The sequence below is a fragment of the Ochotona princeps genome, chromosome 9 (assembly GCF_030435755.1).
Source record: "Ochotona princeps isolate mOchPri1 chromosome 9, mOchPri1.hap1, whole genome shotgun sequence".
Taxonomy (NCBI): Eukaryota; Metazoa; Chordata; class Mammalia; order Lagomorpha; family Ochotonidae; genus Ochotona; species Ochotona princeps.
Genome location: NC_080840.1, coordinates 35,795,096 through 35,818,152, shown reverse-complemented (window position 1 = coordinate 35,818,152; position 23,057 = coordinate 35,795,096).

The following is a 23,057-nucleotide window of genomic DNA, read 5'->3' as shown; positions in this document are numbered from 1 at the left end:
TCATGATTACCTGTTGAAGGAATGAGTGAATGGATTCCATAAGGGCCTGTTTCTGCCTCCGTGGACATGATTGTGCCTTGCTTCAGTCTCCAGCATCTGGTATAGTGAACTCAGAACGGAGTTTGCCACATGACCGATGCTAGAGGAGTGTGCAGAAAACCCACTAATCGCTACTGTGTCCTGGGAGAGGTTCTCTGCCATGTGCCTTGGGTATGAAGCTTGCTGCCATCTTCACAGCTTGAGAAGTATTTGCTATTGCCCCATCCCAGAGAGGAGGAGATGCAGTGTTAGCGAGGTGATGCAGTTTGCCCAAGAGCATACTGCTACAAAAAGGCAAAGTGAAATTTGAACCCAGTTCTGATATCACAGGCCATGCTTTCTCTTCCACCTATTGCCTCTCTCGAGAGCCCAGCTACACTTAAACAAGAGGGTGCCTGGCCTGAAAACAGTCCTGCCATTAATTAAATAAATCAAAGTAGAAACTATTTTTCTACTTGAGCTGGTTTTCTTTCCCTACTTTTTAAAATTTATTTTTCCCAGGCCTGGTACAGAGAGGACTAAAGTCCTCTCCTTGCACAAGCTAGGATCCCATGTGGGTGCTGGTTCTAATCCTGGCAGCACTTCCCATCCAGCTCCCTGCTTGTGGCCTGGGAAAGCAGTCGAGGACGGCCCAAAGCCTTGGGACCCTGCACCCGCGTGGGAGACCTGGAAGAAGCTGCTGGCTCCTGGCTTTGGATCGGCTCAGCTCTTGCCGTTGCAGCCACTTGGGGAGTGAATCATTGGATGAAAGATCTTCTTCTCTGTCTCTCCTGTTCTCTGTATATCTGCCTTTCAAATAATAAACAAATAAATATTTTAAAAATTTATTTTTTCCCTTGTTCCATCACATTTTCAACTTTCTTTTCAAGGGGAAATGAGGATAGAAGTGATATTGGTAACAAATATGACAGTCATGGAAATCAATGATGAATAAGAAATGCTCTACAAGGCGCAGCTTTCCAATTAGTCACATCTTTTTCTCTCTTTTTTAAGTGTTCATAAATTTATCTGGTCTATTTCCCTGGTCTCAGTAAAGAGCGCTTTTACTCAGAGGTGTGCTGTTTGGGATATGCCCTGCTTGGGGATGGTACCAGACAGTACTCTTATTCAAACTGTGTTCATGAAAGCTTGTCTAGGGGCTGGGAGGAATTTTGTAACGGGAGTGAAATTTGGGCTGATTTTGCAAAATCAGGGGTTTGTTTGAATCTTTCGCATATTTGCAAGTCTGCAGTCAGCACTGTTGCCAGATGACACCATCATCCTGGTGGTTGTGGTCCATGAGCTTGGAGTCTATTAAGGATATTCCAGAAGACGCTGGTTACAAGCGTGGACATCTCAAGACAGATGTTTGTGTTACTCTGATTTGATAATCAGGGCCATCATGCTCATTTACATTTTTCAGCAGGGTAGTTTTGCCAATGAAAACAAAATAATGTACAACAAAAATTTGCCACCACTTGTCTAGAAGTTAACTTGCCTCAGCCTTCCATATGACCTGTGTGCTGTTGGCTCCTCAAGGTATGTGGGGAGCTTGAGGACCGTGTGTCTGTTTGTCAGCTGCTACTTGGTATCCCCACAATGTTGTCTAATATTGTTCTCTAACATAACAGGTCTGGAGTGGAGCATTTAGCTGGCTCTACCCCACTTCCCACCCCGTCAGTTCTTCCTGCCATCGGCTTTCTCTAAGCAGTGGATGCTCTACTTCTTTCATGGCTCAGGACAATAATTGTGGGGTCATCCATGATCCCCTCCATTCTGTCGAATCATACACCACGTCCCGCAGAAAGTCTCTCGGCTTACATTCAAACACACCCCACCTCCAGCCCTTCCTCACTAGATGCACTGCTTCCAACTTTGTCCCAACCACCTTTATTGTTCGCAGAATTTTTGAAATTATCTGCTAACAAGTTTACTGCTTCTAGTCCAGTGGCCCCCCAACATAGTCCTTAAAGGGATTTTTTTTTTTTAAATGAGATCACATTGTTCCTCTGCTCAAAGCCTTCCTCTGCTTTCTTATGCTCCTTAGAAGGAATATTTAGTCCCTTGCTGTACCTCTAGAGCTTGTCCTGCTTACCTGGGCCTTCTGCAAAAAAGGATCACGGCATTGGTGGTTTAATAATCAGAAATGTATTTGTTCCCAGAATCCAGCACTTCAAGTGTCATCAGGGTTGCACTCCGTTCTCAGATCTCCATGGCTGCTGCTGGCAATCCTTGACCACATCTCTCTGCTCCCCCTCCCACTGGCTTCGCCTTTGTCTTCCAAGGAAATATGTGACTGCACATAGGGCCTGCCTGGATTAACTAGTGCTTCATCTCAAGATCTTAACTAAGCTCCATGTTTGCCATATAAGGCATGCATACATACGTAAATACCGCAGATTCGGATATAGACACAAACACATTGGGACAAGCATCACTCAACCCACTTTAGGGGCCTACATAATCGGTGCATGTCACCGCCATGGCCTGCACCTGTGTTCTTTAACCCAGTTCTCACCCTTCCCCTCCTGCTGGCCTCCCTGCTGTGTGTGATGCAGATCTGGCGCATCCAGGCTTCACACTTTCTGTATCCTCTCCTACTGTGCTGGCTCCTTCGCTCTTTCTGGTCTGCACTCCAAGGTTACCCTCTCTGTGAGGTTTCCCCTGGTCACCCCACATGAATTTACCTCCAAGCATTTATTCTAACTTACTGCCTGCTTGCCTTTTTCTCCTTAACAGTCAGATGTCACCATGCTGTCTAGCTCATTACAGATTTTACCTAATTGTTTATTGTCTGTCTTCCCTGATACTCCCTGTCGTTCTGGTTCACAGGCACATAGGATAATGCCAGGCACAGGTTTCTCCAATAAATACTCATTGTAAGAATGAAGGTGTTGGACTTTCCATGGTAGCCTAGTGACTAAAGTCGTCTCCTTGCACGGGCCAAGATCCCATAGATGCCAGTTTGTGTCCTGGTGGCCCCACTTCCCTTCCAGCTCCCTGCTTGTGGCCTCGGAAAGCAGTCGAGGATGGCCCAAAGCCTTGGGACCGTACACCCATGTGGGAGACCTGGAAGAAGCTCCTGGCTCCTGGCTTCAGATCAGCTCAGCTTCAGCCATTGTGCCCACTTGGAAGGTGAATCATTGGATGAAAGATCTTCTCTGTGTCTCCTCCTCTCTGTAAATCTGACTTTACAATAAAAATAAATAATATTTTTAAAAAAAGAATGAAGGTGTTGAGCACTAATAACTTGCTAGTGATTGTGCTAAGGATCTCATATATATATATATATATATATATATATATATATATATATATATATATTTCATTTTTATTTGTCAACAAAACAAACTGGGGAAAAATCTATTTTAGAGAGGAGACACTGTGACTTCTGGACTTAGTCACCCCAGGTCACATAGCCAGCAAGAAGCCCAGCCAGGATCCCAACCCACCCGATCTGACCCCAAAGCCTGAGTGTGGTGGTTACAAATACTCCTGGATCCAGCTATCAGGGAGAAGCACAGATGGGCAGCTGACACCTCAAAAGTCTTTCCAGTATTCTGGAAGCTAAAAGCCCAAGATCAAGGTGGTCAGCAAGATGTGGATGATGGTCCTTTCTTCACGCATGTCTTCACACAGTTCTCAATCTCTCTCTCACTCTCTCTCTCTCTCTCTCTGCGTCTTCATATCATAAGGACACCAGCTATTTTGATTTTGTCCCAACCAGATGATTCTACCTTAATCACATTTTTCAAGCTTCATTTTTCAAAATAGGATCCTGGGCCCGGGGCGGTAGCCTAGTGGCTAAAGTCCTTGCCTTGCATGCCTCAGGCATCCTATATGGGCACTGGTTTGCTCTACTCCCCTTCCAGCTTCCAGTTTAGGGCCTAGGGAGGCAGTTGAGGATGACCCAAAGCCTTGGAACCCTGCACCCACATGGTAGACCCAGAAGAAGCTCCTGGCTCCTGGATTCAGATGGGCTCAACTCCGGCCATTACAGCCAGTTGGGGATGAACTAGCAGAAGGAAGATCTTTCTCTCTCTCTCTCTCCTTCTCTCTGTACATCTGACTTTCCAATAAAAAGATAAATAAATCTTTTTTTTAAAAAACAGTGTCCCTTTTTGGAGGATGAAGGGATTGGATCCCAACATGGGACTTTGGAAGACACACACTTGGCCCATAGCTCATCCTCTCCATCAGCAGCTGATGGAAGACGCAAAGGACCCGCCTTATTTTGAATCCTTCACGCATGATTCATCTCCCTTGCTCTTCAAATATTCCTGTCTTGATTGACACCTGCTCTTCAGTGCACAAATAAAATGTTCCAATTACAAAAACCCCTTCAGTGTCCTTCCCTCCAGGTTTGTACCTTGTCTCCTCTTCACTGCTGACCATCACCAGAATCTACCAGGTCCTCATCTCAACATCTGGAAGGTTCCTCCTCCTCCCAAACTTTCTGCCCTTCTTTTTGCAAAAATTACCAAGTCCACTCTTGTGGCTTCAATGCAATGTTATTTCTCACCACAATCCACCCTTTGCCATACTTTCTCAGTCCGTAGCATGTGCTTAGCTCCAATGACTCTAACTGCTCTTCAGTTGGAAAAGGGGGAAAGGAGCCAGGGGTGGGGTAATTCTTGATTGTTGGGATAGAACAGAGATCTCTCCTTAGTGCTTGTCCTACTTAGGCTTACCATTTAGCACTGTTAGATAAAATGTAGGATGCTGTGCAGTATTTTGGACAAAACTATGCTAGAAACTATTCATTGCCTGCCTGGTATTCAAATGTAACTGAATATCTGGTTTCTTTTTTTAAAGATTTATTTTATTTTTACTGGAAAGTCAGATTTACAGAGAACAGGAGAGACAGAGAGGAAGATCTTCTGTCCAATGGTTCACTCCCCAAGTGACTGCAACAGCCAGTGAGGCGTTGATCTGAAGCCAGGAGCCAGGAGCTCTTCTGGGCCTCCCACATGGATGCAGGGTCCCAAGGCTTTGGGCCGTCCTCGACTGCTTTCCCAGGCCACAAGCAAGGAGCTGGAAGGGAAGTGGAGCCGCCTAGACATGAACTGTCACCCATATAGGATCTTGGGCATGCAAGGTAAGGATTTAGCCACCAGGCTACCACACCAGGTCCGTAATTGAGAATCTTACATTTTAACTTGCTTAACCTGGCAATTCTACTGCTATTTAATATTGACAAAACCCTATACCTGCAGTAAAGTTTATGTTTCACAGTCGGTTGTCATTTGAGGAACAAAAGACCAAGGTAGTGTCTTTTTTTTTTTAAGATTTACTATTCTATTTTTTATTTATTTATTTATTTTAAAGATTTTATTATTATTGGAAAGCCGGATACACAGAGAGGAGGAGAGACAGAGAGGAAGATCTTCCATCTGATGTTTCACTCCCCAAGTGAGCCGCAACGGGCCGGTGCGCGCCAATCCGATGCCGGGAACCTGGAACCTCTTCCGGGTCTCCCACGCGGGTGCAGGGTCCCAATGCATTGGGCCGTCCTTGACTGCTTTCCCAGGCCACAAGCAGGGAGCTGGATGGGAAGTGGAGCTGCTGGGATCAGAACCGGCGCCCATATGGGATCCCGGGGCTTTCAAGGCGAGGACTTTAGCTGCTAGGCCACGCCGCCGGGCCCAAGATTTACTATTCTATTTTTTATTGGAAAGTCAGATCCACAGAGAGAAAGAGAGACAAAGATCCTGCATCCACTGCTTCACTCTGCCAAGTGGCCACAATGACTGGAGCTGAGCCAGTTTGAAGCCAAGAGCCAGGAGCTTCCTTCAGGTCTCCCATGAGGGTGCAGGGTCCTAAGGCCTTGGACTGATAAGACTACCTTCTCAGGCCACAGGCAGGGAGCTGAATGGGAAGAGGAGCAGCCTGGACATGAACTGGCGCCCACATGGGATTCTGGTACATGCAAGATGAGAATTTTATCCACTAGGCTATTGTGCCGTGTCCCAAGATAGTGTCTTGAAAAGGCCAGGGTCTGAAAGTGGGAGAACAATCCAGGAGAGACTGCAGATTCAGAGAAAGCAATTGGTTTGGGAGAGGTAATCCCACACACGTACTCTAAGAGATCTACACTCCCTTGAGAGATAGCTAAGAACTGATCTCATGGGAATAGAGAGTAGATGTGGTTACCAGAGGGTTACTTTCAGGGGGATTCACCAGCATTAGTTACAAGAGATGCTGATGCCATCTTAGAATATTGTTAGAGCTGCTTCAAGATAACTTTTCATCCAAGTACTGTTGGAGAGGGAGAGCTAGGGCTTCAGGAATCACAAGAAAACATGAATGGAGGCCTTCTGTGGCACTGCCAATAAATGTTTGGCATTATTTCCTGGAAAGCTATGGGTTTTTTCCATTCAAAGATATGAAAGTACTTTAAAAAGTACATGCTTGATGATCAGAAAGCAACAGTATGACCCATGTACAGAACTCAGTATGTGACTGCATCAAGGATATCTTTTTTAAAAAAGATTTATTTATTTATTTTTATTGGAAAGGCAGATCAGATTTACAGAGAGAAGGAGAGACAAAGAGAAAGACCTTCTAATGCTGGTTCACTCCCCAGATGACCACAATGGCCAGAGCTGAGCCAACCAGAAGCCTGGAGCTTCTTCCAGGTCTCCCACATAGCTACAGAGTCCCAAGGCTTTGAGCCACTCTCTGCTGCTTTTCCAGGCCATAAGCAGGGAGCTGGGTGGGAAGTAGAGCAGCCAGGACACGAATCGGTGCCCATATGGGATCCCAGCACTTGCACGGTGAGGATTTAGCCTTTGAGTCACCATGCCAGACCCTCAAGAATATTTTAAAGCACACAATCCTGTGACGTGGGACAGTTACCCACCTGCAGACCCTCACCCAGTGGCACAGATCTTGGTCTCAGATTTTTTCCCACTTGCAGATCATTGTCTTTATAGTTTGCCCTTGGTCTCCAGCACCAACAGTTTGTGAACTCAATATTGCAGATATGGAGCCTGGAGCAGTAGCTTATTGGCTAAATCCTCACCTTGCATGTGACAGGCATCCCCTATAGGCACTGGTTTGTATCCCAGTGGCTCCACTTCCCATCCAGCTCCTTACTTGTGGCCTAGGAAAGTAGAAGAAGAAGGCTCAAAGCCTTGGGACCCTGAAACCTCATGGGAGACCCAGAAGAAAGCTCCTGGATCCTGGCTTCAGATGGGCTCAGCTCCAGCCATGGGCAGTAAATCAGCAGACAGAAGATCTTTCCTGTTTCTTCTTCTCTCTGTGAATCTTACTTTCCAACAAAAATAAATCTTAAAAAAATAAGATCCCAGATATGGTCTGTTCTGCTCTTTATAAAGTCACACTTTCGTTTTTTACCAACTCCCTGCAGCACCTGGCCACAACGAAGTGAGCCATCTGCCAAGTCTGCCTTCCATACCATCTCTTTCCCTTCAACATTCACACACAATCTCTGCTCCAATGATTTTGATGATCATTCCTTCATGGATTTCTCCAATTTAATGATGCTAGTTTCCTCCCAAGAGCCAGAACCGTCCCTTTCATCCCACCTTAGCTGCATCATGACATCTCCCACACAGCTATCCTCTCCCAAGTCTCCATTTATCAGACAGTAGTGGGTGTAAGTTGTCGTGAATAGGAAAATACAGCTTTTTGAGGGTCTAATGAAGATTATGAAGTTGGGTTGTGAATGTCATGCCATGCTGTCCAATACAAAATCATCATCCCCAAACTTGTTCCTTTTTTTTTTCCAGATAAACACATCACCATCTCACCAGACTTCTAATTCCAAGGTCGTGTCTATTTCTTCTTTCTTCCTTCATCCTCCCCAGTTCATTTTTACCTTCTTATCCTTGACCTGGTTCAGGTACCAATTGCCAGGCAACAGCATAGCAATATAATTGCAAGAAAGTTTTGCTGGGTTGGATTGAATTTGGTTACAATCCCTAAGTCTCCACTTTTTAGCACCATGGCATTTTATTAAGCAATCTTTTATTAGATGATCTTTAACATAAATTATTGTATTCAAAGAACTATATTTTGTGTTTTTTGACATTGTCATTTGTCTTATGTCTTTAAAACATTAGTCTTCACCAATGCTCCCATTTTGGGGATAAAGTTTCTACAACTTCCAAAAGCCTGAAGACCTCACCGTCTGGGAGACCCACACAAGCCGATGCACGGGGTCTGGTTTTTGAAGGCCAGATCTGAAGTAGGCAAAGAAATATCTTTGCTGCTTAGAAAGATGCTGATGGTGCTATTCAGGAGACTCTAAGCATTCCAGTTTTAAACAAACTCTAATAACAAAACGCTCCCAGCCAAAGGAGAAAGTTGATCTCCTGACATAAATGGTGCCAGCAATACCACCTTCCTGCCTTCAGCTGCGCTGCTGACGCTCAATGACGCATCTTCCACCCCATTTGCAAGAGAGCCAATCAGTTCGTTTTGAATGAAATCTTTATTCAGATGTTTCGACACCCCAGGGGAGGGGAGGGAGAGGACAGGAAGGTATTTCACAAACAAACGGGGACCCACAGGCCAAGTTTCTGTTCTTGTTACTGCTCAGGTTTTGGCTCAGGGAAGATAGTCTCAATTCCATGTTTTTCGTTCAACTGGTTTGTTTGGCAAACGTGAATGATAAATACAACACTCTTGAGGTCAGTCTCACCTTACTCAGAAAGCCACAGCTGGGGAGCTCAGCTTACTGTGGTTGGGAAACTCTGGAAGCCACTGATCTTCCATTGACAACAGGAGGCGAAGATATGGGCCAGATAGCTTTTGTATTACACACGTACAAATCTAGGACTTGCCCCCTGAAAAAATCCAGTGTGCAAGCTAAGCTTTGTGGACCCTTCAGTGTCAGCGTGAGGCAGAGAAGGCAGAGTGGCTGTTAGGATGGAGTGACTGTGTGCTGTAACCAGGCACAGCCAGGGTCTGCCCTTCTGTTGTTTATAAGCCAATGTAACAGACATTTGTCCCACTTGACCTAACCCGAGACTCACAGGCAGCCACTGTCCTCAAAGGGAGGCAGGGCCTGCTTGTTCCTCAGTCCAGCTGACACTGGCTTCCAGGGATGCATATCTGCTTTCCCAGTACTGCTCTGTCAGTCACATTTCCCTACACCTGCTTTCCTCCAAGTGGGTAAAATTAGTCCTTTTCCCCTTTCTCCTATTATTATTTCCCCTAAGGCAGAAATGAATGAATGTGAATGTAAAAGGGAATCTGCTAGGCCCAGTGCAGTAGTCCAGTGGCTAAAGTCCTCACCTTACATCTACTGGGATCACATCTGGATGCTGGTTCTAATCCCAACGGCCCTGTTTCCCATCCAGTTCCCTGCTTGTGGCAGTCGAGGACAGCCCAAAGTCTTATGACCCTGCACCTGCATGGGAGACCTGGAAGAGGATCCAGGCTCCTGACTTTGGATCCGCTCAGCTCTTGCCATTGTGGCCGCTTGGGGGAGTGAATCAGCGGACTTAAGAGCCTCTCTGTCTCTCCTTCTCTCTGCAAATCTGCCTTTCCAATAAAAATAAATCAATCTTAAAAAGAGAGAGAGAGAATCTGCTTCAAGGCTGGAAAGATTAAGGTCAAGATAACTGTTTCATTGTGTGTCACAGTCTGTGAGGCTATAAGGGGAGACATGAGTTAGTCTTACTAAGTACCAGGCAACATAATCCCTCGTGGGTATTTACAGATGACAGGAGAGACAGCCATAGCACACAGGTGACTAATCTAATGACACACGGAATACAGACAGTAGAGCTGATATTTGACAACAGGCAGAAGATTAGCCTGCAATGCAATGGTGCTGTCCCCTCTATGAACTTTTTTTATTTTTTAAGGAGTCTTTATTAACCAAACGTAGTGATAACAAGACCCATTAGAAATAGCAAATCACAAGTCCCTATAGCAATCCAGTCAATCAAAACCCCACAAGGAAGAAACGGTCATTACCCTGAAGTCCATTAAACTGAAGACCTATGTCCCAGCTTCCCAAACAACGTAAATTATCCTAAGAGACATGCAACTAATAACCTGGCACACTTATAAAGCTGCAGACATTCACCTGGCTTCTCTGCCTAACCCTCCATGAAATTTTGTTTTTAAGATTTTTTTTTTAAAGATTTATTTGTTTTTATTGGAAAGGCAGATATACAGAGAGGAGGAGAGACAGAGAGGAAGATCTTCTGTCCAATGGTTCACTCCCCAAGTGACTGCAACGGCCAGTGCTGCGTCGATCCGAAGCCAGGAGCCAGGAGCTCTTCTAGGCCTCCCACATGGATGCAGGGTCCTAAGGCTTTGGGCCATCCTAGACTGTTTTTCCAGGCCACAAGCAGGGAGCTGGATGGGAAGAAGGGCCATTGGGATTAGAACCGGTGCCCATATGGGATCCCGGTGCATGCAAGGCAAGGATTTTAACCACTATGCTATTGCGCCGGGCCCACCCTCCCTGAACTTTTAAAGGCATTTTTGTATTCCCAGTGTTCCATTGCTCTGAGGTACTCAGAGTTATGGAATTAAATTACTCAGACGATCTCATTTTTTCATGCAATCAAGGCGGTCTATCTTCTTCCTGAAACATTCGGTGCATCCAGTGCAGCCTTGGAGTCTGGCTGGACTAAGCTACCTATGTCAACTCACAGCAGAAATGACTGTAATTTGTGGTTACTGCCAGTATTTTCATAGTTAAAGAAAATGCATTTCTGGGTTAAGATTAACTTAACTATTTTCCAAGCTATCAGAGAGAAACCTAAAAACACAGTAATTCTACTTTTGTTTAACTTGGATATAATACTTCAATTTAAAAACAAAATTGTCAAACAAAAAAATGTGGATAACTACCTTTAATAACTCCTCTACTCTCAAACCCTTATCTTAGATTTCTGAATAAAATTCCATAAACATTTTCCTCCCAGAATAAAGCAAGTGACAGAATCCAGGATATAAACTCAATCAAGCCTCAGGACCAAGTTACAAGTTCAATTGTCAAGGTCTAAAATGTTGATATTTTGTTTTTTAAACTACCAAGTCATAATTAGAAACAGTTGTTCATCAGCAGATCAATTTTTCTTTTTCCTGATCCTCAGATAATTGTCCCACTAATGAAAGAATTAAAATGTGGGTCCCTCATCAGGTAAGTCCTGTATTTAGGAATCAGTTTGCAAGATAGCTGGCAAAAGCATAACTCCATTTCAGTGTGGATTAGTAAGAAAAGCAATCTGGAAAGGAAAAAAAAAGAAGAAACATTGCCCCTAATTACTGTTTTCTCTCTGGGTCCACTCACTCATTGTCATTTAATGTTGATCCAATGGGTAAGAGAAGGCTTAAAGCCCTGCACAACTCCAGAGGCTAGCAAATTACCCAGCTATCTTTACTTTCTTGATCAATTTTCAGGAGGAAGCACTCCCTACTTTGGTAAAAATATCTGATATGTCTGCTTTTATACCAGTTTCAATCACCAAGTTAAGTAATTAATTTGATAATTTTTCAACTAAGGACATTAAGGCTTGACCCTTACTCTGAAGGGCTATATTAGCACATACTGGTTATGTTGTCAACAAACTGCTCCCAGATCTCCCAAGGGAGCCACTGTCTGATAACTGGGTGCTTCATGTCACATTTAAATGCTGGCAGAATAGCAATGAGTCTGTAGTTGACAAGCTTTTTTGAGAGTCCAAAAGGTTTTATTGATGGTGACAATTACACCACGCATGGTAAAAGGTGAACAGTTTCCATGATATAGGTTGACAGAATAGTGCTTGTAGCAAGATGCATGTCGTTAAGAAGCAGAAAGGGAGATGGACATTGGGTGCAGTGGTTACGATCCCACTTTGGATGCTCACTTTCCATATCAGAGTGCTTGGGTTTGAGTTTTAGCCCCACTAGCAACTCCAGCTTCCAGCTAATCCCACCCTGGGAGACAGCAGATAATGGCTCAAGTACATGGATTCCTGATACCCAAATGGAATGCCCAGATTTAGTTTTGGGCTCTTGTCTGCAGCCTGGCCCAACCCTGGTTGTTGCGGAGGCTGCTGGTCTGCAGGATATGCTGGGGAGCATGAGAGGCAGGGCTTGGGGTGGACCAGTGTGGGCAAGGTTGCAGCACTTGTTAGCATGTGTGTGGGCTGGGTCTAGGGTCAGGCTGTACTGGGCCACGTCATTGCACCTGTTGGTATGTGTGACAGCCAGGATGGGATGTAGGCTGGGCCAGGCTGGGTAGGGTTGCAACAACTGCTGGTGATAGCTGAGACGGTATTGGCCATACCAGGCTGGATTAAAGTACCTGCCAGCACATGCTAGATCTGAGCCAGGAACGGACCTGGGAGGGGAACTTTGGGAACTCCCTTGCTGGACTCCTGCTCCCATAGTTGAGTGCAAGAGCTAGGGCTAGGAACAGAGAAGACTAGGCAAGGCTACAGTACCTATAAGCATGTGTGTGTGCTGGGTTTGGGGGCAGATTGGGCTGAGCTAGGCTGCAACACATAGGGGTGTACATGAGAACCAGAAGGGATGCAGGTTAGGCTGCCTAGGCCAGTATGTATAAAAATCAGAACTGGGGGCAGGTCTGGTGGGGGTTATTGATCACCCCAACTAGGCTGCAGCACCAGCCAGTGTGCTTGAGGACTGGGCCTCTGATGGCCAGGTCTGGGCCACAGCTCCCATTGGTTCAAATGAAAGGTGGAGCTTTCATCCACCAATGTGTATTTGGCTGGTGCAGGTGAAAGACCAACCTAACACCACATTAGCTGGTGCACCCAAAAGTCAAATCTGAGGTCACACCAGGTGACGTTTCTCGAGCAACTCCTCAACCAGATCACTTAACTCAAACTCCCACCACAGGGAAAATCACAATATATGTGGTCCGATCTTGGAATGCACGTACTAGGGATGGGCTTCCTCAGTTGGTGGTGCCTATGCAGTGGACTGTATGCCCAGATGCATATGGGGGACATTACAACCAACTCGTGTAGGCCATCAGTTGATATAGACTGCCTCGTCAGGATGGAAAGCAGAACAGGTTGAACAATTCTCTTGGCCAAGCTTTGCAACAAATGTCTGGCTCTGTGGATACACTAAGCCAATAGACTTTGAACAGTTTTCTCAGTCGTAGTGCAATGAAGCTGACCATGTGTCAGAACTATTGAAACCATTCAAGTAACACCACTGAAACATTTTTCCCTACATGAGGGTCTTTAAGGCATCATCAAATGGCCATCTCCCACCTCCAGGTACTGATCATACAGTAAGGCATCAAACCCTGCCCTTTCCCGCCCAGTGGGATGGAGAAAAAAAAAGAACAGAACTGAAACGTTTGTCCTATCCACCTTCCTCCATACCTTGACACTCTCCGATCTAATCAGAGTCCCGCATGGTTATGCATCCCTTTTAAATATAAAAACAATATTGAAATAAAAATTTAAAAAAATTTTTAGGAGACTCTCTGTTTTCAGATAATGGATTATATTTTTAAATATGGTAGACTGGCGCCATAGCTTAGTGGCTAAAGTCCTTGCTCGCACCTTGCACGCACCAGAATCCCATTTGGATGCTGATTGTAATCCTGGCAGCCCTGCTTCCCATCCAGCTCCCTGCTTGTGGCCTGGAAAAACAGTCAAGGACAGCACAAAGCCTCGGGACACTACACCTGCATGGGAGACCCAGAAGAAGCTCCTGATTCCTGGCTTCGGGTCTCCTTAGCTCCAGCCATTGCTGCCACTTGGGGAGTAAAGCATCGGGTGAAAGATCTCCCTCTCAGTCTCCTTCTCTCTGTACAGTGATTTTCCAATAAAAATAAATAAGTCTTCAAAAAAAGAAAAAAGAAGAAGAAGGTAGATCTTATGATGGGATTTTTACAAGTTGACTGAACTAAACATACAATATGTTGGCGAAATCACTTGGATAAACCTGGAAGCAGAGTTAATGTAATCTAGTAGTTAATGTAGTTTAGGATGCTATGAGAAATTAAAGGGAAATGAAATGTCTGTTTCAGAAAGCTGGGTGTTCTCTCACAGTTCAGTGTTAGTGTAGGACCCTCCAGTGACTGGTTGCAACATCTTGATGCTCCACTAATCCTGTCTTCATCCTGCTAATGTAGAGCACACATTTGAGACACTTGAGCTTAAGAGATCTCTCTCTCTCTCTTGCGTTACTGGGAGACATTACAGAGAGACTTAAATTTTTGTTTTTCTGCCATACCAGCATTATACCCTGTCTAAATTTTTTAAGGTTTTGGACTCTGTCCTCAAAAAACAAACAAACAAACAAACAAGCCACAAGCGCAGGTGCACGAGGATGCTCGTATACTCATAACAGCTCTTTTTGTAATAGCATTTGAATGGAAGTCACCCAAATGCCAAATAACAGGAGAGTGGTTGAATAAATTCCAGAATCTCCATAATCTAGAGGGTTATGCATTCCTTAAAAAGAATGAAGCAGTTTTGTACATACAACTTGCTTTATCATATATCCCCATTGGCTCAGGGCTCTCCAAGACTGCCCGTTGCTGTTCGGTAAAGTTCAGGCTCCTTCCCCTCATCTCAGTGACCCTTGGGGGGTAGCCGTTCCTATCTTGCTGGTCCCAGGGCCTCTGCAGTCTCTCTTCCTCCACTTGGATTCCACACAGCAACTTTCTGTCAGCCCTCTGTGGCCACCTCAGCTCATGGCTGTTCCAGGTCCTTTGTACTTGCTGTTCTCTTAGCTACAAATGTCCTTTCCTCAACATTCCTCCACCTTAATTGTACGTTAAAGCCATGTGCATGCAGAACCAGCTCAGAATTTCACAGGCAGCCAGTGATTTGGGGTTTGGTCCCCTGTTTATCTTAGGTTCCCCAGGTGATTCTCTGTGTAGCATGCTTGGAGAACCAGGGTGGCTTCACATGGTAGCTTCTCTCCAACATGCAATGCAGAGTTCAGAAGTCATCTCCCTGGAGAAAGTACTGCTGTAAAGACTGAAGATCTCATTTAATGGCTAGCATCTGGAAGAAAACTGTGAGCAAAAGATGAATGCAAAGTGAAATGAATTTGCAAATGTAAATGTGATTGGCATGGGCCAGCCAATTGAAAAGACAATATTAAATAAATATTTTATTGAAAAGACAATATTAAAATAAACCCCAAATAATGCAACTAAGGGAGGGGGGGCGCTAAGGCTCTGAGTAAATTTTGAAGACATGCAAGTGGCCCACAGGTAGAGACTGAGCATTCCTAAGCTGAAATCCAAAATGCTCCCAAACTTGAAACTTGTTAAGTGTCACATGACACCATTCATGGAAAATTCCACTGTGAAGCTTGGTTCCAATCACAGAATCATTTAAAAATTGTACAAATCAGAGCTGGTGCTGTGGAGCATCAGGTTAAAGCATGTAGTGCAGGTGTCCTATATGGGCACTTGATCAAGTCTGAGCTACTCCCCTTCTGATCCAGCTTTCTGCTAATGCACCTGGGAAAGCTGCGAGGTAGCCCAAGTGCTTGGGTCTCTGCACCCACGTGGGACACCAGGAGAGAAGCTCCTGGCTCCTGGCTCCTGATCAGCCCAGCCCAGGAGAAGCGGTCACCTAGGGAATGAACTAGCGATGGAAGATCTCTCTGTGTCTCTCCTTATCTTTCTGCAATTCTACCTTTCAGATAATAACCTTAAAATGTTTATATGAAAAAAATATATTTTAAAAACACATCAGTTGCCTTCAGGTTATGTGCATGAGGTATATATAAGGCATAACTGAGTTTTGTACTTGGGCTTGGGCCCCATGCTCAAGAGATCTCATGAATATAGATTTGGATTTTCCAAATTCCAAAACATTTCTGGTCTTAAGCATTTTTTTGTATCATGGGTAATCAATCCATCTATAAGAAGCTACCCATCACTAATGGCCATGAGAATGTATATCAAAAATTACTATGTGGATGTCACTCTTTTATTTCTAAAGATTTAGTTTTATTTTTATTGGAAAGTCAGATATACAGAGAGGATGTGAGGCAGAGAGGAAGATCCTTTGTCCATTGATTCACTCCCCACGCAGCTGCAATGGCAGGAGCTGCACCGATTTGAAGCCAGGAGCCTGGAGCCTCTTCTGGGTCTCCCGCATAGGTGCAGGGTCCCAAGGCTTTGGGCCATTCTCAACTGCTTTCCCAGACCACCAGCAGGGAGCTGGATGAGAAGTGGGGCCATCAGGATTAGAACTGGCTCTCATATGTGATCCCAGTGCATGCAAGGCAAGGACTTTAGCCGCTAGGCTACTGCCCTGGGCCCTGGATGTCACTCTTAGGAAGCCTTTGCAGAAAAGGCAAGAGAAGGCAATAATGATGAGGGAGTAGAGAAAAGAGAACCTAGTCTACTGCTGGTGGGTACATGAGTTGGTAAAGTCATTACAAAAAATGATACTGAGGTTGCGCCCAAAAGCAGAATTATCATGTGATCCTGTCTATGGCCATACCACTCTGAATGCACCCAATCTCATCTGATTTCGGAAGCTAAGCAGGGTCGGGCTCAGTGAGTACTTGGATGGGAGACCACTTGATCCAGCAATCTCATTTCTGGTCTTAAGCCAAAAGAAATTAAACCACCACCCTGTAAAGATACACTGTGGTGCTGTTCATGACAGCCAGGATATGGAAACAACCAGTGCTCCTTCAAGTGATGAACAGATAAGGATTTGTAGTGTAACGATGCAATGGCAGCCTTAAAAAGGATTGAGATAGTTCCATTTGTGAGAAAATGGATAAATTCAGTAGACATTGTGGTGGAATGAGATAAGCCAGTCATAGAAGGAAAACTGCCTTATGATCTCACGTAAGTGAGCTCTAAACGAACTTCGACATACAGGGACTGAGCGTAGAAAGGTGGTGACCAAACAAGGAGAAGGAAAAGGAGAAGCAGACCAAAGGAATAAAGTGATAATTACGCGTAGAAGTTTGCTGTACACATGAGGATTATTACACATTGGCAATTTGTTAAGCGAGTAGATCTTCAGTGCTCTTACACCCATAGAAAGAAAGTGTGGCGAAACATCTTTTAATTTGCTTGATTACAGTAATCATTTCACAACACCTGTGTGTATTAAAACATCACATTACACATCTTAAATTACACAAAGGAAACAGCAATTTCAGGAGATGGAATTTAAACTTTAATTTGCTTGCTTGCTAACTATGACCTTGGGCCAGTGACCTGATAGCTCTGAGTTCACCTTAGAGAATTTTAAAAAGAGAAATATATGAAACCGCAAATGACACACAGTGAACACTTGGTCCATTATGTTCATGACTGCTAAGTAACACGTGATGGATTGAAGCAGTCAGTGTTTCAGAAATTCCAAGAAAATAGAAGTATCAGCTACTTGGGGGCCAGAGAGAGTTTCTCCAGGAGAGTAGCATTACATTTTCATCTTAAAGTAGAGCTAGAATTCGGGCAAGCAGGGACAGTGGTGAGGGCTGTAGGCGGCACGGCAGGTGATGGGAACAGATGTCAGAAGAACGTGGCTGAGCGTGTTGGTGAAGAGGGAGTTAAACAAGAGGGACACTGTCCAGGAAGACCATGCTGCCATGTCAACATGGATGAGACTGCTGTTTTCCATCACATGGCATCTTTTTATCACTGCTATTTACCAGCACAAGTTGTGCATTAGGGCAAATCTCCGATTGGAAGCAGATCTGTGGTGGGCAGAGGCAGACAGGTGGGGGTTGGTAAGAAGCAGGCTCCGGAAAAGCTGTTCTCTTTCACGGTGTATCCTAGAGATGGACTCAGGGCCAGAAGTGAGCTTACAGGGTTTTCTAGGGACAGATGACAAACCAGTGCCAAGAAGTAGTTCTTGGTGGTCCCCCGAAAGATGTCAACCACTCCTGGCAGGAGCCCAGATCTGTTAGTGTGAGTCAAGATCCTGGCAGGAGATGGAAGCACACCCATTCAGGCCACCGAGGAATGCCCAATAAAGGGCCTGTTAATAGGGCCAGGTAAGGTCAAGGGGAGCGAGCTGCAGGGGGCAGCAAATGGCCGCAGGGGGCACGAGGAGGGGCTGTCTGATGGGAGCCATGGCTTTCGGTAGAAATGTAAGCAGTGACAAGCCATGACCAAGCAGGGAGGAATCTGGGGAATAAAGACCCCTGGCTTTCTCTTGTCTGTCTGCTCCTGCTGGTGAACTGTCTGCTTTGCCAAGCCGAAGCAAGGTTGTTCACTGATGCAGTCCACATAGGCCAGCCTCCCAGGAGTGCCAGGGTGGGTGGGGAAGGGCAGACAGCAGGTCTGATTACCCAGCACATACAGTCTAATGTAATGACCAGACACTGAAGGGGCCGGCCACCAGCTCGCACCCCCTCAGCAATTCCCCTCTTAGTATACCCCCTCCTCACTCCTTTTTCCCTAGCCCCACCTTCTGCACCTCTAATTGGTCATCTAGCCTTGCCAGCTGACCTCCTTGTATCTCTCCAACACTACACCCTGATCACAGCTGGAACTCCTTGTATCTCTCCAACACTACACCCTGATCACAGCTGGACCTCCTTGTATCTCTCCAACACTACACCCTGATCACACCCTACACCTTAATGATTTGTTTTTATTGTTCACAGTTACAAGCACTGGATGAAAACCTCACTGGGTATTTGTGCAACCTTGGAGTGAATGGAAAAATTCTCACAGACAGACCTGGACAGTAAAACCACACAGAATAAGGTTGACAGTTTGTAGACAACATAAAAATGGGAGACTTCCATTTGACAAAACCCGACTATGAACAAAAAGGAAAAGGAATAAAAATAACAGAAATAGCACTCAAGTAGCGAATAAGAAAAATAACATTTTAGCAGATTTAGGTAAAAGAGATACTATTAAAACATATAAAGGTCTTATACAAAGTGATAAAAATTGGCCCAAATTTGAAGGTGAGCCAGCTAAGAGGAAAACAAAAAGTAGTGGAAATAAAAAGACACCTAGGCAAAGGACATAAAATTGATGAAAAAGGCAAAATCACTTGATAACGGCATATGAAAAAGGTCCTGGCTACTCATTCCAAGAAATGCAGTTTTAAAGAAGAAACTCTTCTCCAAATTCCCAAGGATAATTTGTAACAAGAGCACTCTGAATGGTAGCCTAGCAGCTAAAGTCCTTGCCTTGCATGCACAGGGATCCCATATGGGCACCAGTTTGTGTCCCGGCCTCTCTGCTTCCCACCTAGCTCCCTGCCTGTGGCCTGGGAAAGCAAAGATGGCCCAAAGCCTTGGGACACTGCATCCGCATGTTGGAGACCTGAAGAAGCTCCTGGCTCTGGATTAGATCAGTTCTGGCCGTTGCAGCCACTTGGGGAGTGAACCGGTGGATGGGAGATCTTTTTCTCTGTATCTCCTCCTCTCTGTATATCTGCCTTTCCAATAAAAACAAACAAATCTTAAAAAAAAAAAAAAAAAAAAGGACGTACATCATAATGTTGAGAAAGGCGATCAGGCAGCTAAGCATTGGAAAACCATCAGTATCCACCTCCCCAGACCCAACACTCTCGCTTCCCAGGATCTACCCACAGGCTCTGCTGCTCACAGATGAAGCACAAACATCCCAACACAGCACAGACCTCTTTCAGATCGTCTCACCAGGGGACAGTTGTCACCTCTGTCACTTGCAGCATTTGCTGTTCGTTTCCTTCGCCTGAAAAACCCACAGCACCTAGGCTTGGTTGACTTCGCTCATTTTTCTTGAATCAGCTATATTGTCAGGTTTTCCTTAGTCAGTATCCCTTCTCCGTGTGTCCGCAGGGCCCATACATTTTATTACAATATACTAATTTATTTGTGGTCATTTACATAGTCATACAGCTAACTACATGTCTGTCTCCACCATCTTGGTTTCTATCACCTACATTGTTGGTGTTCAACTAGGGCCAATTTGGCTTCCCCAGAAAACACTGGACAAGGTCTAGAAATTTTGGATAGACACATCTGGGGATAAAGGGTGCTACTGGTACAGTCCCCACACAATGAGTTGTGTAGCCCCAAATTGCAACAGTGCTGAAGTTGGGAAACTAATCTACACTGACTTCTATTTGGTCTACGGAACTAGGGTAGAGTGATTTTTCAAAAAAGATGTATTTATTTGAAAGGCAGAGTTACAGAAAAGGGCAGGGGCGGGGGAGACTGAGGAGAGGGGTCTTCCATCCTCTAGTTCATGCCTCAAATGGCCACAGTAGCCAGAACTGGGACAGTCAGAAGTCACAAGTTGGTTCTTTCAGGTCTCCCAGATGGGTCCAAGCACCTGTGCCATCTTCTGCTGCTTTCCCAGGCACATTAGCAGAGACCTGGCTTGCAAGCGGTATAGCTAGGACTTGAACTCACGGCCATATAGAATGCTGGTGCTGCAGGCTTTATCCACTATGTCATAGAACTGGCAGTCGTAAACTGCATTTTTAAAACCCAACTCCTTTCTGTAAACAATGAGCATAATGAAACTGACATCAGAGTTTACAGGGACCATTCAGAGACAACATATGAACAGTACCTGATACTACGTCGTATCCCAGTTACACAAGGGACTTTAAAAAGTGTGCCTACAAACAGATCTAAAACTTTATTTTGGTGTGAAAACGTTTTGAAGCTCGTGTACTTTTTTTTACTGTAGATTTCCAGTCATTTAAAAAATTTTAAAACTTTTTCATTTTTTGTTCAAGAGACAGAGAGGGAGGAGGAGAGACAGAAAGAGATCTTCCATCTCCTTATTCACTTCCCCAAAGCCCACAACAGCCAGGGCTGGGCCAGGCCCACGCCAGGAACCTGCAACAGTGTAGAGCTGCCGCGTGGGAGACCAGGGAGTCACCTACTTGAACCATCACCTGCTATCTCCAGGGTGTGTGTGAGTGAAAGCTGGTTAGGAAATGGTGAGCAGCCAGGACTCAAAGACGCATTCAGTTGTGGGCTACGGGCACTCGGAGAGCAGCTAAGCTACCATGCCAAACTCCTGCCTTTCCATGAACTTTCCGAAGTGACTTTGGACTAGTACATCCCTGCAATAACACATGTGGATCAAACCATGAGCTCAGCTCTTGAGCGCTGAAATGAGTTGTAAAGGCTGTGTGGTCAAATCCCATCATTCTTTTTTTAAGATTTATTTATTTTTATTGGAAAGTCAGACATATCTAGAGGAGAGACAGAAAGGAAGATCTTCTGTCCAATGATTCACTCCTCAAGTGGTCGCAATGGCCAGAATTGAGCTGATCTGAAGCCGGAAACCTAGAGCCTCCCCCTGGTCTCCCACGCAAGTGCAGAGTCCTAAAGCTTTGGGCCGTCCTCGACTGCTTTCCCAGGCCAAAAGCAGGGAGCTGGATGGGAAGTGGGGTTGCCAGGATTAGAACCAGTGCCCATATGGGATCCTGGAGCGTGCAAGGTGAGGACTTTAACTGCCAGGCTACTAGGCTGGGCCCAAATCTCTTAAATTTTCAAAAGAGTTACTTTGTTGGAAAGGCAGAGAAAAGCAGAGAGACAGATGGGCTGATTTTCTACCTGCTGAATCACTCAAACGTTTGCAACAGCTGGAACTGGACACCTGGGCTTTCCCAAGGTATATTAGATCAGAAGTGGAGCAGCCAGGACTTGAACTGGCAATCAGAAGAAACTGGCATTGGGGGCAGTGGTTTAATACACTGTCCCCCAAATCCTTCATATGACAACCGAGGAACCCCAATCTACAGAGGTTAATGACTCACCAAACCCTTGACTTCAGATTGAGCATCCAGCTTAGTGGCAAACCACACTTCAAATGCATGCATTGGAATGAAGGGGCAAGTGCTTTTATTAAACATATCATTATCTCTTTTGGTTTGCTTTATAAACACAATTTTCATAGATATGTTCAAAAGTTTTCTTAAAAACAGAATACTAATAACAGAACACTGGTCTAATTCAATAATGTCATCAAAAGTTTCACAAGGGTTTATTTTAAAATGACATTTTTGGCATTTATGCAAAAATCAGCAAATTTATTAAAATACAAAGTTAAACAAATAATGCACTCTTCCTAATGTAGGAGACACAGCTGGAATTCAGAATGACAATTTAAAAGGTTTGTCACAAGCCTCTAATATTAACAGGCTTTCTGGCACCTATGCTGGAGATTAACTACCTTGTAGGATTCAATTCTTCTTCCTTGCTTAACTGCTAATACATACAATCAAATTTCTCAGCAAAACATAACTTAGGGGAACCATCCAATCTTAGATCTCAGATTCTAACATGTTACAGCTTTAATATGAACACTCATATAACTAGAATTTAAACAAATTATGGCAAATAAATTAAAGCATTTGGATTTTAACATCTATGGACTTTATTAGGTGTTCCTTATGTAGTCATCTGGTATGCTTAAAAATGGAGCAATCAAATAAAAGGAAATATGGTCATAACTGATTGAAGTAATAAAATCCTGAAACTAAATAACATCTCATAACTCATTGCACAGCCTATATTAGATTTCATTACATCAGTATATAGCTTAGTAGTAAATTCTCCTGATGGCCATAAACCTCTAAGGTGTTGTCATCCTAAAAAATGAAGGGGAGGCAGTTGGGGCCAGTACAGAATGGATAAAACTTCCACCATGTGCGCTGCCTTGGGGTGGTAATGTTGTGGTGCGGCGCCATCTAGTGGCAGAAGTTTGGGCCTTGTTCTAGTTCACGCGGCTCAAGTATTTCCTCCATCTTCTCACTGCTCTGCAGCTGCAGCTTTTCTAAAACAGGTACTGCCCATGCAGCGCACACACATCTGCTCTCCATCTGCCGTGATGTTGAAGACCTGATCATGACAGTTCTTACGTTCGCCTAACTTTTAAAAATTCCAAGTACTTCAGCTATTTCCAAAGCCACACATAGGATGTTTGTATCTTTAAAAAAAAAAAAATGCCATCCTGATTGTGAATTTGGAAGGATTATCACAGGTACAGGGCCGTTAAACTCTGGTCTTGTTTTTATTCTTATTACTGAAGGTCTTGGCAAATCAGCATTAGTGTGGAGCTAATGCTTTAAAAGGGTGTCCTTAAGTGATATGAAGTCCTATAACTGTAAGAAGCAATT